Source organism: Electrophorus electricus, chromosome 11 (genome assembly GCF_013358815.1).
Source record: "Electrophorus electricus isolate fEleEle1 chromosome 11, fEleEle1.pri, whole genome shotgun sequence".
NCBI classification, from domain to species: Eukaryota; Metazoa; Chordata; class Actinopteri; order Gymnotiformes; family Gymnotidae; genus Electrophorus; species Electrophorus electricus.
Window position 1 is genome coordinate 10163161 of NC_049545.1, and position 13982 is coordinate 10177142.

A 13982-nucleotide genomic window follows, 5' to 3' on the forward strand; every position below is an offset into this window, starting at 1 on the left:
TCACTAGGCATCAAAGCTTACAATCTCAAAGTTCAAAATATGCACAATAAAAAAAAGTTGCAGTGTGGAGTTAAATACAGTATAATTTACTATGCAATGCATGAATACAAAATTCATATTACAGTTTGTAAATCATGCCTGTTAGTGTATCGAAGTTATAAATAGTGTGCCGATTGCACTATTTTGAAGAGACCAGCTGACTGAAAAGGTTCCTCCTACTGGAATCTAATTTCTGAGTTCTAGGTTTCATTGTTTATTTTTCTGGTACAATGTGGCAGAACCTTGTTAACCTTTCAGAGGATAGCTATAAGAAAATTACAGTAGTAGTAAATGTCCATATAGACATGCTTCTTTGCCACTAATGTATCTCCAGAATGCCTAAAGGCAGAAGGAAACACTTCTGATCAAAGTGCCACAGTGAACAAAATGTAACTTTCTACCATCTAAATGAATTGTAGTGAAAGATTTATTTGATTTATCTGAGTAGGTTGTACCAAATGACAAATCCTTGCAAAAACAAATCCTAAATAGTAGCCTATGACATGATTCACTCAATTTGTGTATAGTAAACATGATGGGCTATGTTGTACTGGGGTTCTCACAAGTTAACCCCTTTACTCAATCTTAAGTACAGTAAATATATTCTGCCTCCTTTTGTGGCCATGCCTTACATGTCCAGCACAATACCCATCCTTTTTTGGATTAAAAAAAACCCAACAGCTCTCAAAGTGCATAAAGCAGTTGATCCTGCCACTGACACATTTAATATTTTTCTCTTTTTGTCTTGTCTTTCTTCATGTGTTGGGCACTGGCTTTTTGGTAGGATGGATGTGTGGTTAAAATATACGTTTGTAGAAATGGCTTTGGAAGTGCTGTGATTTTGGGAGGTGCAGGTGAGAGTGCCTGTGCTAGAGCCATGGAACTGTGCTGATTCAGAGGAGGGAGCAAACACGATAAGCAGACTAGTTGCTCAATCAGGGCTGCCCAGGTCCATGCTACAGAAGCACTTGTTCAACAGGATCAGGTGTATTAGGGTTGGAGCTAAACCTGACAGGACCATACCTGGACACATGCAAGAGGATCGATCCGATTCCTTGGTATATGGCCTTGTGGAAGGGCACTTCCAGAAATTCATATGTATTTGTTTATATTTTACTTTAAGTTCATCTAATTGCCTTGGAACTCTGAGTCAATTGGAAGTTATTTATTAAACATACAAATTTCATTCATATATTTACAGTACCCTATCTTCATGCTGACAAATTATTTGTAAGATTGCAAGTTGAACCTCATTACCAAAACCTATGGAGTTTTTGTGTTGCTACTGCAACTTAAAAAATAATTCTATGGTAAGATGAAACAAGTGCTTTCGGCATAAGGATCCCAGCAGAAATCACATAAGAACCTTACACAATGGGATGGTGCCAACAAGTTGTTTATCACAGCACATGGAATAATGGACTCATTTATCTCTATATTTTAAAGCAAAATCAAACAACCTCAGCTTGTAGTTTAAAACAGACTACTCGCTGCATCTTCAAGCAGGACAATGATCCAAAGCGTTTCTGCAGATCCACAAAGCTGAGGTACTCACCTCCACTTTTTGGTTTCTCAAACAGCAGGAGCGTTATGTGTTGAGGGGGAAGGGATGGACTATGAGCTATATATACACACAGCATGTGGAAAGTCTTCAGACCCTTTCACTTTTTCCACATTTTGTTATGTTCTAACCTTGTGCTTTAAAAATCGAGTCCCCCCCCCCAATCATTTTGCGAAAATTATGGAATTTTTTGCCAATTGGTTGAAAATGAAAAATGTAACAATATTGCATTGGCATAAGTACTCAGACCCTTTATTCAATACTTAGTTGAAGCACCGTTGGCAGTGATTACTGCCTACAGTCCTCTTCAGTATGATGCCACAAGGTTTGCACATCTGGATTTGGGGATTTTCTGCAATTCTCTGCAGATCCCCTCAAGCTCCTTCAGGTTGGATATGGACTGTCGGTGGACAGCCATTTTCAGGTCTCTCCTGAGATGTTTGATTGGGTTCAAGTCACGTCTGGCTGGGCCAATCAAGGACATACACAGAGTTGTCCCTAAGTCACACCTGTGGTGTCTTGCCTTTGTGCTTAGGGTCATTGTCTTGTTGGAAGGTGAACCTTTGGCCCAGTGTGAGGTCCCAAGTGCTCTGAAACAGGTTTTCATTAATATCTCTGTACTCCCTCAACCCTGACCAGTCTCCCTGTCCTAAATGCTGAAATTCACCCCTGTGTAATTCACCCCTGCCACCATCGTGGTTCACTGTAGGAACGGTATTTAGCAGTGACTGGTTTCCTCCAGACACGACACTTAGAATTGAGCCCAAAAGGTTCAATCTTGGTTTCATCAGATGAGAGAATCTTGGTTCTCACAATCTGAGAGTCCTTTAGGTGCTTTTTTGCAAACTCCAGGCAGGCTTTCATGTGTCTTTTACTGAGGAGATGTATCTGTCTGGCTATTCTGCCATAAAGCCCAGATTGGTGGAGTGCTGCAGTGATGGTTTGTAGAGGTGTCTCCCATCTACACACATGATCTCTGGAGGTCAGCTAGAGTGAGTTCTTGGTCACCGCTCTTCCAAACGTCTTCCATTTAAGAATTATGTAGGCCACTGCTATTGGGACTTTCAGTGCAGCAGAATTTTTTTTGTATCCTCCAGATCTGTGCTGCCACACAATCCTGTCTCTGAGCTCTACAGGCAGTTATTTCCTCCCCATGGCCTGGTTTTTGCTCTGATATGCATTGTTAGCTGTCAGAACTTATACAGGTGTGTGTCTTTCAAATCATGTCCAATCAACCTATTTTACCACAGATCTCAAAGATGATCAAGAGAAATGGGAGGCCCACAGAGCTAAATTTCAAGTGTCATAGCAAAGGATCTGAATACTTATGTCTGTGCAAAACTGTAGTTTTTCCTTTACAATAAATATGCATATATTTCAAAAATTCTGTTTGCACTTTGTCATTATGCAGGGTATTGAGTGCAGAATGATGGGGAAAAACTAGATTTCTTATTTTAGTGCAAGGCCACAACATATTAAAATGTGAAAAACATGAAAGGGTCTGAAAACTTTCTGAATGCAATGTATATGTGTGTGTGTGTGTGTGTGTGTATATATATATATATATATATATACACACACACACACACACACACACATAATGTATGCATAATATAATTATTTTTCTGTGTAAATGTATACAATTCAATATAATAGAAATAATTAAGGGAACGTGAGAGTTGCTTATGCATACGCAAAAAGTACAAATGTACATAGCATGCACAAAATGCACATTTGTATTTCCTATAAGTACTCCATAATTTTTACAGAATTTTAAAATAAAACATAAAGGTTACAGTGCTGCTACAGATTTTGTAGGTCTTATCCAAAAATGTTGTCTGATGTTTAATTTCTTAGGTGTACACCATGCCCCCTTATTGGTTTCTTATTTCATCCAGAGTTTCTCACATATTTGGTTACATACTCAGTCAGACATTTTGGTATATTGATTATGCTTTGATATGACTATTTTGCACAAAGCCAAAGTTCTTTGTTCAACCTTGTTCAAAATGTAAATGGAGAAAAGTGTGAAAATGTATGCTTTGATATCTAAATCAGTTACAAATCTTTTTATATTTTGTATATTTTGACATTAAGTTTTATATGTCTTTAGAGCAACAATTATATTTGTCTATGACTGGTAAGATATATATCCATAAAAAATTCCACAGTGTATGTGGCCTCAACAAAATACCACTGATTATATGATTGATATTCTTGATAAATGATGGACACTATTCACGGAAAGCAAGGAATCTCACATATGTACCCACTGGTATTCCTATATCCACATTTTGTCCATTTCATAATCATTATCAAACATTAATCTACTCTAATATTAAATAACAGAACCATAATATTGCATATTTTGGCCTTTCAGAGGCCATATCCAGTGTATTGCTGATGATGCTTTTCACAATGTGAAGAACGTGACAACTCGAATTTTGACTGGAAATCCTGTGTCATATAAATGTTCCACTAAACAAGCTTACCAAGCTTCAGGAACTACACGTTGGGACCAAAAACATTTAATCCATGGCTCATGCAGTATTCATGACAAACTTCAGACTTCCGTTTACTTGATCTGCATGCCAATAACATATGCATCATGTGACTACTTCATGAGACGTGGGGAGCTTAACATACAGGGTGCCTTTGTTTCCTTAAACACTCAGAGTGATAGCCTAAAAGCACTCAGTGGTCATCAGTGGAGGCTGTAGACTGACCAACACAATTATGACACCTAATGCTGATTTTCTTGATGATCTCTATTTGCTGTTTTATTAGACTAACGAAATTCTCAAATCAAGTGTCACATTCCCAAATCAATGTGCTCCATTGTATGGTCACTGCAACTGAAATTACTCTTGAAAAAAGCAATATCAGTAATGGATAATGCAGTTTCATTGTCTTAAAGAACTTTATAGAATTAATAGTGAAGTACCTATCTTACTCAAACATTCACATGTATATTTAAAAAAAAACTTGTGATGGTTGATCACAAGCCTATTTTTATTAGCCTCAGTGACATACCCAACCTCCAGCATGTAGTCAGATGTAGTTTCTGAGTAGAAGCAATTTAATTAGCAATTTACATTATTGCTGTTTCAGCATTTCACAGAGATTCCAAACATTGACAACCTTAATCTGAGTGTTAATTCAGCCATATATTTTAACAAAACTCCATTTGCTAGACTTCCCTCTGTGGACATATTGGATTTACATTATACATATTTAAGTGGACTAAGTGGGCAATTTTAAATATTTAATAACGTCAAGCATTTACAAATACTAGATATGTCATATTCACATTCAGACCTTTTTGAGCACTTTGACCTTTGGTTATCTAACCCAACTAAAAGTACTTAAAATAGCAGGGAACCATTTCCAAAAACATATAACTAGATATATATTTGGAAGTCTCATAGTTTTGGAAATTCTTGATATCTCAAATTGTGGTATTGAGAACACAAGTTAAAGAACTTTTAAATATCTCCAAAAGCTACACCATGGTGCAGACCAAAAGTTAATGGTTCTGGTTTCCTATTGGTTTCCTAACCTATCCCAGATCCTAAAAGCTTGATGTTGTTAAAGGTAGACACAAATAACATTTCTAGTGTCCCAAATAATATTCTGCAAAATCTGCCCACAAATCTCTGTCATTAATCTGTTAGTTAATCCCACTGATTATTCCTGTTCACAATTAGTCTTTATTTTATGGATCAATAGCCATTAACCAATATTTCTACAACCAATTAATATTTTATGTAAACACTGCAACAAGACTTAAAACGTAGAGTCACTGACTTTGACACTGAAAGTTGTGTACACATTAGAAAACTGATGATTGTTTTCTTTATATGTGCTGTCATTCTTCTTTGCTTAGTTGTATCCTCATACGAGGTTATCGGTGCTCCAAACAAGAATATTCTTATGAATCTTTTGTGATCTACTCTAGCAAGGTTGACATGAGATCTGGATTTGTTTGGATGGCTGTTTTCACAAAATATTAAGTCACTCCCTCTCCATTACAGTGATTTAAGCAATGGTTTGCGTCCTACCACATGTTCATATTATGTGACATTGAAAAGATGCTCATCTGCCCCTGGCACGCTCTCCTTAGGTGCACCACAAGGATCAGTGCTGGGACCTCTCTTCTTTTATTTCTATATTTAACCTGTGGGAGAGGTAGCATGCTTGTAGATTCTCCTTCAACTGGTATGCTGATGGCACATGTCTGATTCTCTCCTTCAACTGCCCCTCCTACCTGAAAGCAATAATCTTCACACCATTTATGCCTCAAGTACAGCCCCACTGTCCCTCAGGAGACAGGGAAGACGTACATCACGTCTCTTCTGTGCTAGCACCCAGATGGTGGAATGAATGAACAGTGGATCATTGCTGTCTTCAGATATAAACTGAAGCCCAACCTCTTCCAATGGCCTTTGAAGGATTTCTAGGCACTTCAAAAAATAAGTAGTTCTGCATTTAATTTATATATGTACTTAAATTCCCCTGTTACTTGTATTTTCTCCAAGAGGGCTTTTAGCTGAATGGAACCATTAGACTCTTATGTACTAGCATAAAGATTACTACCATGGAGACAAAATATTTTGTAAATTGCTCTGCACAAGAGCACCTGCTAAATACCAAAATGTAATTAAGTTCAGCATTTGTCTTTGTTTAGATAAGCAGAGACAAGCATTATATTATTCTATGGGAATTCTTGGAATAAAAACCCAATTCACTTTTTGAATGGAATACTTTTGCTTTTTGAAAAAAGAGGAAATGAGTCTTACCTCTATACATATAAAAACCGCAACACAAGCTCATCAGTAAGATGAAAAATTCCTGTTTTGTAGACCACCCCCATTATCTAAACAAAAGGTTATGATTGAGTTGACTGAATATATAATAAGCCATAACAAGAAGAGAAGAATTGAAGGGGGGAATATGGCTTGGATTTATAAAGCAACACTGAGTATGGTTTGATGTCTAGTTCTACTTTGGCCCCATGTAATAAGATACAGTATCTTGCAAAGGTTTATTCCCCCGTGGTCAAATTCTGTTACTGTGAATAGCTAAGCAAAAAAGAATCGGATTTCCAAGAGGCACGAAGTTAAAGATGACATTTCTTAAATATTTTAAACATGACAACTTTATTTCCATCTTTTCTCAGCTTGAAAATGACAAAAGGAAAAGGGCCCAAAGTTTGGTCACCCTGCATGGTCATGACTTACTAACACCCTGTTTGGCAAGTATCATCACTTGTAAATGCTTTTACATAGCTAGCTAGGAGTCTCATTTTTGTTTGGGGGATTATCACCCATTCTTCCCTGCAAAGGTTTTCTAGTTTTGAGATTCTATGTCCTTCTTACATTCACTGTTCTTGAGGTCTACACTGTGTGCACAATTATTAGACAAGAGAGTATTTTGACCATATCATAATTTTTATGAATATCTTCCAACACCAAGATATTGGAAGATATCAAAGATATGGAAGCGTGATCACAGAACTGTTACAGAAAGATGGATGTGTGTGTATGTGTGTGTGTGTGTTCCAGGTTCACTGCCAGGATTTCCCCCGTTTGAGACCCCACCCCATTCCTTGCCAGGTTTTAAAGACAACTGCTCCTACTATACAATGGCCACTCCCAAAAGTGAGAAGGAGGAAAAGAAGAGAGAAGGGAAGAGAGAAGTTTTATTAGTTGGGGTTTGTTTGGCTTGTGATTTAAAATTTTCTATGACTTTTGTGTATGACCTTGTTTCCCCCATTTTTGGACTTTGTTCTTTGGCTTTGCCCCTCCTGCTTTGGTAGCTGTTCTATATATGCTTATAGATATTGTGTAGAGTGTGTAAGTATTGTTTTGTTTGGTACTTTGGTGTTGGATACTGGTAGTAGGGAGTGACTGCAATTTTTGTTGGATGTGGGTTGCCTCTGTTTGTGTCAGGTAGTTAGGAAAGTCTGTTGTATGTTTCTTTTGTTGTTAGGATTAGTTAGTGTGTAGTTGTATTTCATTAGTGTGGGTTTTGTTTACTATTTTGGCCTGGGTCACTCCTGAAGACATTTGCACCAGTATGATTGTTTATGAATCATACACTGAAAAAAATCCTTCCATTTGTGATTCTGTATGTTTTATTGCTATTTACTTTTCACAACTTCCATTACGTTAGCTGTTTGCATTTATTTTTCCTTGTTACGGCCTCACAGCCTAGATGGGGTCGTAACAGAATCATCAAACGTTTTGTTGCAAATGGTCAACTGAGTTTCAAGAAACATGTTGAGGAAAAAAAGACGCAAATGAACTACCAAAGATTTGAGAAGAATCAAATGTGAAGCGACCAGGATCCCATTATCCACCAGTGCTGTCATATTCCAGAACTGCAACCTACTTGGAGTGCCCAGAAGTACAAGTTGTTCAGTACTTAGGGACATGGCCAAGGAAGGGAAGGCTGAAACCTGACCACCACTGAACAAGAAACATAGGGTGAAATGTCAAGACTGGGCCAAGAAATATCAGAAGACAGACTCTTCAAAGGTTTTATGGGCTGATGAGATGAGAGTGACCCTTGATGGACCAGATGGAAGAGCCTGGGGCTGGATCAGTAATGGGCACAGAGCTCCACTTCAACTCAGATGCCAGCAAGGTGAAGGTATGATACTGCTATGGGCTGGTATTATTAAAGATGAGCTTGCTGGACCTTTTTGGGATGAAGATGGACTCAAAATCAACTCCCCAACCTACTGCCAGTTTTTAGAAGACACTTTTTTTCAAGCACTGGTACAGGAAAGTATCTGCATCTTTCAAGAAGACCTTGGTTTTTATGCAGGACGATGCTCCATCGCATGCATCAAAGTACTCCACTGCGTGGCTTCAAGTTGAAGTTCAAGAGGTTTTATTGTCATTTCAGCTATATACAAGTACACAACAAAAACGAGACAATGTTCCCCCATGGTGCAACATAAAAACAACAAGTGCAAACAGTCCAATATAGTGCAAAATGTCATTAAATAAACATTAAATAAACAATAATAAATACAGGACAGGACAAATACAAAATACAAAATGAGCAGACAGTGCAATTGTTTAGTACAGTACACAGTACTGGGCATATGTAAAGCGTGTTGTGCATAGCAATCAGTAACATGCTACCCTGAACATAGCAATCACCGGTAGCAGCCAGAACAGTTCAGAGTACAGTGCTGGTTTAGTACAGTACTCTAGCAACAAGTAGGATAATGTGCAAGACTGCAACAGGAGTGCATAGTTTATTTGTGTGAGGTTTGACTTCAGCACTAGTCCGATGCAAAACAATGTGTGTGTATAGATATGTATGTGTGTGTGTGTGTGTGTGAGACTGTCTATAAGCATGTATAAAAGTGCCCATTTTGGAATCTGAATTGGAGTTAGCCAGAGTTCAGGAGTCTAATGGCTTCTGGGAAGAAGCTGTTGCACAGTCTGGAGGCGCGGGACTGCATGCTGCAGTACCTTCTTCCAGATGGCAAAAGGGTGAACAGTTCATGTGAGGGGTGTGTGGGGTCTTTCACAATGTTGGTGGCTTTCTGGATGCAGCGCGTTATGTAGATGTTCGTGATGGAGGGAAGAGAGACCCCAATGATCTTCTCAGCTGTTCTCACTATTCTTTGGAGGGTCTTGCGGTCAAAGGCGGTGCAGTTCCCAAACCAGGTAATGATACAGCTGCTCAGGATGCTCTCTACAGTACCTCTGTAGAAGGTAGTGAGGATGGGTGATGGGAGATGGGCTTCCCTCAGCTTCCGAAGGAAGTAAAAACGTTGCTGGGCTCTCTTGGTGATGGAACTGGTGTTCAGGGTCCAGGTGAGGTTCTCTGCTATGTGAACACCAAGGAACTTGATGTTCTTGACGATCTCCACTGAGGAGCCATTGATGGTAAGTGGGGAGTGATCTCACCTTGCTCTCCTGAAGTCAACAACCATTTCTTTTGTCTTGTCAACATTCAGATACAGGTTGTTGACCTCACACCAGCTCACCAGTTCTCACCAGGCTTGCCAGTAAAGACCTTAAAGATGCAAAGATGACATGGCACCCTTCGTCACCTGACCTAAACCCTATTGATAACTTGTGGGCCTTCTTAAACTGGAGATTTACAGTGAAGGAAAACAGTACAGCTCTCTGAACAGTGTCTGGGAGGCTGTGGTTTCTGCTGCACAAAAAGTTGATTGTTAACAGATTAAGAAACTGACAGATTCCCTAATGGAAGACTGTTATTGAAAGGCTTGCTATATTGGTCACTGTTTTTGTTTTGGTTTGGGTTTTTTGTTAGTTTTTTTTTTATGTCAGAAATGTTTATTTGTAAATTGAGTTATTTATTCTCACTTTAACTAGATGAAAATAAACAAGTGAGATGGGAATTTTCATTTTTCATTTAGATGCATGATTCTGCACACTAATAGTTGCTCAATAATTATACACACATGGACATTCTCCTAAGAAAGCCAAAAACTCACTTTTACTTTCTTAAATATTCAGGTTTGGGGTTTATTAACATTTTGGATTGACTGAGAACACTGTAATTATTCAATAATAAAAATAATCCTCAAAATACAACTTGCCTAATAATTAAGCACACAGCGTATACACAAATTTTCAATGATGTTTAGGTCAGGGGACTATGAGAAACATGGTAAAACCTTTAGCTAGCACCTCTCAAGGTAGTCCATGGCCATCCTCCTCTTCGACTTATTTTTAAAAGCACATAGTATGATGTATGCTTCCATAATTTTCTGCTGTTTAATTGAATCTATCCCTCCTTCTACCAGTCAAATGTTCCTGTGCCACTGGCTACAACACTACAAGTGCAACGCATGATTAATTCACCTCTGTATTTAACAGGTGGAGAGGTGTTCTATTCACAAACTTATGAAATCTTTTTGCTTCAAACATACTTTTGCTCATGTATATTTCATGTTTTATTTGATAAAGCTTTGAAATTTGCATCATCTAGATTAATGATGATTGTGAACAAGCCTAAACAATGGCTGAGACCTTGATAAAAGTTGTGAGATCTTGAATGTCTTGGGCTCAAACTTTGGCATGATGTACTTTTTTCACTTTTTGTACAAAACAAAACCAATACACTAATCTTGTTCAAAATGTTTCCTAATAATCTTTCAGTGATGATTTCAACTTTATGATTTTTGGAGATAAGTTCACCTTGTACTTTCTTAACTATTTACAGTAATAGAAATTTTACATTTGTACTTATATAATTCTTCTGAATGTCTCTGATTTTCTGCACCTTGTGCACTTCTGAACAAGCAGCTGAGACCCCTGAGGCCTGACCCACTCCCCTCCCTCTCTATGCCCCTCCCTTTTCTCCTCCTCCTGTGTCTCTCCTGCTTCTTAAGTTTGACAACACTCTAATGGTGTTGGCCTGACCACCTGAAGTTAGACTAGCACCCCTTTTCTGGATAAGAAAAAAATGATGGGAAGCTTCTCCATGCACAAGTAACCACTGAGAATCTGAGGCTCAAAACAGCCTCCTGTTTCTTCATTGCTAAATTTCCAGCACTTAGCTGACATCATCTGCATGTGACTAAATTTCTTCCTTATTTCATATGTGCACAATAAAACTTCCTCACAGATTTAGTTTCACACTCTGTTAGGCAACATTATTGGGGTAGTTGGTCATATTTTATTATGGCAGCCATTTGTATGGATGGAGGTATGTTTCTTTATATAGTTTTCATTCTTATACAAAATGGAAATGGTGAGGATTGCACAAAGATAAGCTTTGTTAAGTAAATCAAAGAAAAAAATAGATGTATTTGATGTTGTTCCTGTGATCAATTTGGTGCGCTATGATTATGAATCCCTATTTTACATAAAGAGTATGCAATGTTTTTCCACATCAGTCTCAAATCAAAATCAAAATTTAATCAAAATTTATTACTTCAATAACTACATATTTCATGATTTTGATTCACACAGTTAAAGGATGGATACTATTCGTGTGAATAAGGGAATCTTGCCTATATACCTAGCAGTATTCCTTATTCTATAGAGATACTGGACTTCAGTTTTAATTTCTTGCCCTCTTTGTACAAGTCTGTACTACACTGGCTGTATGGTTTACATGTCCTCGATCTTACAAGGCAAATGAGGTTTGTCTATACAGCAGTCAGTTTCAAGCATTAATCTTATCCTACCTTTATTGGATTTTAAATGAACAAAGCAAATCTTTAAATGTTCTTTCCCTTTCAGATGCCATATCCAGTACATTGCTGATGATGCTTTTCACAATGTGAAGAATGTGACTACTTTAATTCTGGCTGGAAACCCGATATCACATATAGGACCCGATGCCTTGAATTCATTACATAACCTACACAGATTACACATATCCATCATAAAAGTAAATCACATGACTGTACTGCATGAGATGAGGGGAAATATAACATTAATACTCTCCAGGAATTCAATATTATACATAGAACCAGGAGCATTTCGATATATCTTGCTCAGAGAGCTTAACATACAGGGTACCTTTGTTTCCTTAAACACACTGAGGGATAGTCTAAAAGCACTCAGTGGTCTTAATGTCAGCAAACTTATAATTGGAAGCTATATTCCAGCCATTTCTTTAAAGGCAGTTGATCCATATTATCTTGATAGTCTCTGCTTAATCAATTTCACAGAAATATATTTTCTCCAAAAAGAATCTTCAAATACTGAATTCCATGTGCTCCATTGTAGGGTTAATGCAACAAAAATCACTCTGAAAGAAGGCTATTTAAGAGTCATTGAATATGTCCCATTTCATCATCTTAAAGAATTTTATATAGGTAATATTTATCAAAAATACCTAAACTTTCTCATCTACATTCCTTAGAAAAACTGGTGGTGATTAATAACAGTTTAACCCCAACTGTATTGGGGTTTCAGTGATATGACCAACCTGCAGTATGTAGATCTGAGTAGAAACCAAATTTCACTCAAAGGATGTTCGTATTATTACAAAGATATGTTTAACATTCGCTACATCAATCTAAGCCTCAATGCAAACATAAATATAGACAGAAAACCATTTTCTGGTCTTGAATTGCTTGATGTATTAGATTTCCACCACACAAGGTTAGATGTAATTGGGCAATATGGAGACTTACAAAACCTGAAGTACTCAACATATTTAGACCTTTCATACACAAGTGTTACTTTCAGTTGCCATCCATCTTTTCAAGGTCTTAACAGTCTTAAGGTACTGAAAATATTTTGCCACACTTTTCAACGAGATATACTGGGGTATTTATTTGCAAATCTTACAGTTTTGGATGTTCTTGACATGTCAAACTGACATTGATCACATAATCTGGAAAACGTTTAAAGATCTGCAAAGACTACGGCATTTATTTCTTAGTCGAAACAAGTTGATGTTTTTCGATTTTTTGACACAGCCAAATGTTCCAAGCCTAACATGGCTTGCGGTAGAACAATATTGTGAGTATCCAACTTAATACTCTGCAAAATCTACCATCAAACCTCTCAGTTTTTGATTGATCTTTTAATCCAATCAATTGCCTTTGCACTCAAACAGATTTTATTCTGTAGATTATAAAAAATCAGAAAATATTTCCTCACCCTTATAATATTTTGTGTAAATCGCTGCCCCCCAGCTCAAAACTTAGTCACTGACTTTGACACTGAAAGTTGTGTACACATTAGAAAATTGATAATTATTTTCCATATGTGCTGTCATTCTTATTGTGCTTGCATCGGTTTTGACCTATAAGTTCCAGTTTTATCTGCAATATGCTTGTATCCTCCTCCGAGGTTATCAGGCCTCCAAACAACAATCATATTCTTATGATGCTTTTGTGATCTACTCTAGCAAAGATGAATGCTGGGTGTTGGATGAACTGGTGGACAGTCTAGAGAATGAATACCACCCATTCAGCTTTGTCTCCATATGTGGGACTTTGAAGTAGGCAAGGCCATCATCTCCAATATAATAGATGAAGGAATCCTGGGCAGTCGTAAAATTATAGTGGTTGTATCTAAACACTTTATTGAGAATTCCTAGTGAGTCTGATTTGAGTTTCAGGTGCCCCAGTCCTGGCTAGTGATGCAAGGCAATCCCATCATCATCATCATCATAATTCTAGAAGATGTGGAGGAGGAGACCAAGAACGTATTTGGGCTTCATAAGTATCTAAAAAAGAACACTTATTTGAAATGGAGCCAGAACCCTCTCAATAACATGAGATTCTGGATTCGTCTTAAGAAGGCTGTTATTGCTTCAAAATGATCTTTGTTCTAGGTTCTGAAACATTTTATGCTTACATTTCTTTTTTCAATGTTTTGTTTCTATGTTCATCATGCCCCTAGATCAATTTGCAAAATAT

The 13982-nt window shown here is 37.5% G+C and overlaps 1 pseudogene; it reads left to right on the forward strand.

Moving 5' to 3' along the window:
* The first annotated feature begins 2569 nt into the window (after positions 1–2569).
* Positions 2570–13885, forward strand: LOC113585813 (annotated as a pseudogene).
* Positions 13886–13982: the final 97 nt, after the last annotated feature.